This window comes from Oncorhynchus kisutch, linkage group LG17 (genome assembly GCF_002021735.2).
Source record: "Oncorhynchus kisutch isolate 150728-3 linkage group LG17, Okis_V2, whole genome shotgun sequence".
Lineage (NCBI taxonomy): Eukaryota > Metazoa > Chordata > Actinopteri > Salmoniformes > Salmonidae > Oncorhynchus > Oncorhynchus kisutch.
Window position 1 is genome coordinate 8,428,071 of NC_034190.2, and position 6,000 is coordinate 8,434,070.

The 6,000-nt window shown below is 42.9% G+C and overlaps 1 protein-coding gene across 4 annotated transcripts in view; it reads left to right on the forward strand.

Moving 5' to 3' along the window:
- The window catches only part of LOC109908414 (protein 4.1), an 87,544-nt gene that overhangs the window by 21,903 nt on the left and 59,641 nt on the right, over positions 1–6,000 (forward strand). The gene's annotated exons all lie outside the window — the stretch shown is intronic.

Genomic DNA, 6,000 nt, shown 5'->3' on the forward strand with positions numbered 1-6,000 from the left:
GTTCCATAGTGGGGTGGAAATAGCAGCCATATTGGTCAGGGAGAAATCCAAAACCAGCCTTGTTGGAATGAATCAGGCATAGGTGATGCATTTCCTGCTTCTACTGATGCAGGGAAATAAAACCACTCCACAAATTTCTTGTTAACAAACTATAGTTTTGTCAAGTCGGTTAGGACATCTATTTAAGTCATTTTCCTAACAATTGTTTACAGACAGATTATTTCACTGTATCACAATTCCAGTGGGTCAGAAGTTTACATACACTAAGTTGACTGTGACTTTAAACAGCTTGGAAAATTCCAGAAAATTATGTCATGGCTTTAGAAGCTTCTGAATGGCTAATTGACTCAGTGCGTCTTTGCTTGACATCATGGGAAAATCAAAAGAAATCAGCCAAGACCTCAGAAAAACAATTGTAGACCTCCACAAGTCTGGTACATCCTTGGGAGAAATTTCCAAACACCTGAAGGTGCCACGTTCATCTGTACAAACAATCGTGCGCAAGTATAAACACCATGGGACCACGCAGTCGTCATACCGCTCAGGAAGGAGACACGTTTTGTCTCCTAGAGATGAACGTACTTTGGTGCAAAAAGTGCAAATCAATCCCAGAACAACAGCAAAGGGCCTTGTGAAGATGCTGGAGGAAACAGGTACAAAAGTATCTATATCCACAGTAAATTGAGTCCTATATCGACATAACCTGAAAGGCTGCTCAGCAAGGAAGAAGCCACTGCTCCAAAACCGCCACATAAAAGCCAGACTACGGTTTGAGAACTGTACATGGGGACAAAGATTGTACTTTTTGGAGAAATGTCCTCTGGTCTGATGAAACAAAAATATAACTGTTTGGCCATAATGACCATCGTTATGTTTGGAGGAAAACGGGGGAGGCTTACAAGCTGAAGAACACCATCCCAACCGTGAAGCACGGGGGTGGCAACATCATGTTGTGGGGGTGCTTTGCTGCAGGGGGGACTGGTGCACTTCACAAAATAGATGGCTACATGAGGTAGGAAAATTATGTGGATATATTGAAGCAACATCTCAAGACATCAGTCAGGAAGTTAAAGCTTGGTCGCAAATGGGTCTTCCAAATGGACAATGACCCCAAGCATACTTCCAAAGTTGTGGCAAAATGGCTTAAGGACAACAAAGTCAAGGTATTGGAGTGGCCATCACAAAGCCCTGACCTCAATCCAATAGAACATTTGTGGGCAGATCTGAAAAAGCATGTGCAAGCAAGGAGACCTACAAACCTGACTCGGTTACACCAACTCTGTCAGGAGGAATGGGCCAAAATTCACCCAATTTATTGTGGGAAGCTTGTGGAAGGCTACCTGAAACATAAGACCCAAATTAAACAATTTAAAGTGGGGACTGTAAAAGTCCACTCCATGATAACAAATATAATATCAATGATAAAACTGTTAATATAATATGAATGGCTACCTCTTCTCTCCCTCCTCTCAACTCTTCCTGGGCATGTGTAGCATAAATGGCTGCCTGGGATTTAATGCAATACTACCTCTGTGAGGTTTAAGATTTTAGGTCTAGATCTAACAGCAACCTAAGGGGTTAGCTATCGTCATCATCCATGATAAACTATCTACGTTTAAACTGATGATTATGGAGCAATGGGAGCTTAGACTCTGCAGTTGTCCTACAGCTCTGCTGCCGAGGCTTAGCTGAACAGTGTAGTGTTGCTTGGCTCAGCCATTCTCTATCGCGCTCTGTCTGTCTCTGTCTGTCTATCTCTCTCTCTCTTTTTCTCTCTCTGTGTCTGTTCTCTCTGTATCTCTCTCTTTTTCTCTCTCTGTGTCTGTTCTCTCTTTGTATTTTGTCTGTGTCTGTCTGTCTGTCTGTCTGTCTGTCTGTCTGTCTGTCTGTCTGTCTGTCTGTCTGTCTGTCTGTCTGTCTGTCTGTCTGTCTGTCTGTCTGTCTGTCTGTCTCTCTCTCATCTGTCTGTCTCTCTCTCTCACCTGTCTGTCTCAAGGGGCTTTATTGGCATGGGAAACATGTGTTAACATTGCCAAAGCAAGTGAGGTAGATAATATACAAAAGGGAAATAAACAATAAAAATAAACATTACACATACAGAAGTTTCAAAACAATAAAGACATTACAAATGTCATATTATATATATATACAGTGTTGCAACAATGTACAAATGGTTAAAGTACACAAGGGAAAATAAATAAGCATAAATATGGGTTGTATTAACAATGGTGTTTGTTCTTCACTGGTTGCCCTTTTCTTGTGGTAACAGGTCACAAATTTTGCTGCTGTGATGGAACACTGTGGAATTTCACCCAGTAGATATGGGAGTGTATCAAAATTGGGTTTGTTTTCGAATTCTTTGTGGATCTGTGTAATCTGAGGGAAATATGTCTTTCTAATATGGTCATACATTGGGCAGGAGGTTAGGAAGTGCAGCTCAGTTTCCACCTCATTCTGTGGGCAGTGTGCACATAGCCTGTCTTCTCTTGAGAGCCATGTCTGCCTACGTCATCCTTTCTCAATATCAAGGCTATGCTCACTGAGTACATAGTTAAAGCTTTCCTTCAGTTTGGGTCAGCCACAGTGGTCAGGTATTCTGCCACTGTGTACTCTCTGTGTAGGGCCAAATAGCATTCTAGTTTGCTCTGTTTTTTTGTTAATTCTTTCCAATGTGTTAAGTATTTATCTTTTTGTTTTCTCATGATCTGGTTGGGTCTAATTGTGTTGCTGTCCTGGGGCTCTGTGGGGTCTGTTTGTGTTGGTGAACAGAGCCCCAGGACCAGCTTGCTTAGGGGACTCTTTTCCAGGTTCATCTCTCTGTAGGTAATGGCTTTGTTATGGAAGGTTTGGGAATCGCTTCCTTTTAGGTAGTTGTAGAATTTAACAGCTATTTTCTGGATTTTGATAATTAGTGGGTATCGGCCTAATTCTGCTCTGCATGCATTATTTGGTGTTCTACGTTGTACACAGAGGATATTTTAGCAGAATTCTGCATGCAGAGTTTCAATTATAGTGTTTGTCCCATTTTGTGAAATCTTGGTTGGTGAGCGGACCCCAGACCTCACAACCATAAAGGACAATGGGCTCTATGACTGATTCAAGTATTTTTTGCCAGATCCTAATTGGTATCTTGCATTTTATGTTCCTTTTGATGGCATAGAATGCCCTTCTTGCCTTGTCTCTCAGATCGTTCACAGCTTTGTGGAAGTTACCTGTGGCGTTGATGTTTAGGCCAAGGTATGTATAGTTTTTTGTGTGCTCTAGGGCAATGGTGTCTAGATGGAATTTGTATTTGTGGTCCTGGCGACTGGACCTTTTTTGGAACACCATTATTTTGGTCTTACTGAGATTTACTGTCAGGGCCCAGGTCTGGCAGAATCTGTGCAGAAGATCTAGGTGCTGCTGTAGGCCCTCCTTGGTTGGTGAAGCACCAGATCATCAGCAAACAGTAGACATTTGACTTCAGATTCTAGTAGGGTGAGGCCGGGTGCTGCAGACTTTTCTAGTGCCCGCGCCAATTCGTTGATATATATGTTGAAGAGGGTGGGGCTTAAGCTGCATCTCTGTCTCACCCCATGACCCTGTGTGATGAAATGTGTGTGTTTTATGCCCATTTTCACCACACACTTGTTGTTTGTGTACACAGATTTTATAATGTTGTGTGTTTTACCCCCAACACCACTTTCCATCAATTTGTATAGCAGACCCTCATGCCACATTGAGTCGAATACCTTTTTGAAATCAACAAAGCATGAGAAGACTTTCTTTGTTTTGGTTTGTTTGGTTGTCAATTAGGGTGTGCAGGTTGAATACACTGTTGTACGGTAATTTGGTACAAAGCCAATTTGACATTTGCTCAGTACATTGTTTTCATTGAGGAAATGTACGAGTCTGCTGTTAATGATAATGCAGAGGATTTTCCCAAGGTTACTGTTGACACATATTCCACGGTAGTTATTGGGGTCAAATTTGTCTCCACTTTTGTGGATTGCTGTGATCAGTCCTTGGTTCCAAATATTGGGGAAGATGCCAGAGCTAAGGATGATGTTAAAGAGTTTTAGTATAGCCAATTGGAATTTGTTGTCTGTATATTTGATCATTTCATTGAGGATACCATCAACACCACAGGCCTTTTTGGGTTGGAGGGTTTTTATTTTGTCCTGTAACTCCTTCAAGGTAATTGGAGAATCCAGTGGGTTCTGGTCTTTAATAGTTGATTCTAAGATCTGTATTTGATCCTGTATTTGATCCTGTTTTTGCTCTTTATTCTTTGTTATAGAACCAAAACTCACTTTTTCTCTGTCTCTGTCTCTGTCTCTGTCTCTGTCTCTGTCTCTCTCGCTCTCTCGCTCTCTCTCTCTCTCTCTCTCTCGCTCTCTCTCCGTCGCTCTCTGTCTCTGTCTTGCTCTCTCTTTGTCTCTGTCTTGCTCTCTCTTTGTCTCTGTCTCTGTCTCACTCTCTTTCTCTCTCTCTCTCTCTCTCTCTCTCTCTCTCTCTCTCTCTCTCTCTCTCTCTCTCTCTCTCTCTCTCTCTCTCTCAATTCAATTCAATTCAATTCAATTCAATTCAATTCAAGGGCTTTATTGGCATGGGAAACATGTGTTAACATTGCCAAAGCAAGTGAGGTAGACAACATACAAAGTGAATATATAAAGTGAAAAACAACAAAAATTAACAGTAAACATTACACATACAGAAGTTTCAAAACAGTAAAGACATTACAAATGTCATATTATATATATATACAGTGTTCTAACAATGTACAAATGGCTCTCTCTCGCTCTCTCTCTCTCGCTCTCTCTCCGTCGCTCTCTGTCTCTGTCTTGCTCTCTCTTTGTCTCTGTCTTGCTCTCTCTTTGTCTCTGTCTCACTCTCTTTCTCTCTCTCTCTCTCTCTCTCTCTCTCTCTCTCTCTCTGTCTCGCTCTCTCCGTCTCTCTGTTTCGCTCTCTCTGTCTTGCGCTCTCTCTCTGTCTCGCTCTCTCTCTGTCTCTCTGTCTTGCTCTCTCTGTTTCGCTCTCTACGTCTCTCTGTCTCTGTCTTGCTCTCTCTCTCTGTCTTTCGCTCTCTCTCTCTCTGTCTTTCGCTCTCTCTCTGTCTTGCTTTCTCTCTCTCTCTGTCTTGCTTTCTCTCTCTCTCTGTCTTGCTTTCTCTCTCTCTCTGTCTTGCTTTCTCTCTCTCTCTGTCTTGCTCTCTCTCTCTCTCTCTGTCTTGCTCTCTCTCTCTCTCTCTGTCTTGCTCTCTCTCTCTCTCTCTGTCTTGCTCTCTCTCTCTCTCTCTGTCTTGCTCTCTCTCTCTCTGTCTTGCTTGCTCTCTCTCTCTCTCTGTCTTGCTTTCTCTCTCTCTCTCTGTCTTGCTTTCGCTCTCTCTCTGTCTTGCTTTCTCTCTCTCTCTGTCTTGCTTTCTCTCTCTCTCTGTCTTGCTTTCTCTCTCTCTCTGTCTTGCTTTCTCTCTCTCTGTCTTGCTTTCTCTCTCTCTGTCTTGCTTTCTCTCTCTCTCTGTCTTGCTCTCTCTCTCTCTCTCTCTCTGTCTTGCTCTCTCTCTCTCTCTGTCTTGCTCTCTCTCTCTCTCTGTCTTGCTCTCTCTCTCTCTCTGTCTTGCTCTCTCTCTCTCTCTGTCTTGCTTTCTCTCTCTCTCTCTCTCTGTCTTGCTCTCTCTCTCTCTCTCTCTTGCTCTCTCTCTCTCTGTCTTGCTCTCTCTCTCTCTCTGTCTTGCTCTCTCTCTCTCTCTGTCTTGCTTGCTCTCTCTCTCTCTCTGTCTTGCTTGCTCTCTCTCTCTCTGTCTTGCTTTCGCTCTCTCTCTGTCTTGCTTTCGCTCTCTCTCTGTCTTGCTTTCGCTCTCTCTCTGTCTTGCTTTCTCTCTCTCTCTCTGTCTTGCTTTCTCTCTCTCTCTGTCTTGCTTTCTCTCTCTCTCTGTCTTGCTTTCTCTCTCTCTCTGTCTTGCTTTCTCTCTCTCTGTCTTGCTCTCTCTCTCTCTCTGTCTTGCTCTCTCTCTCTCTCTCT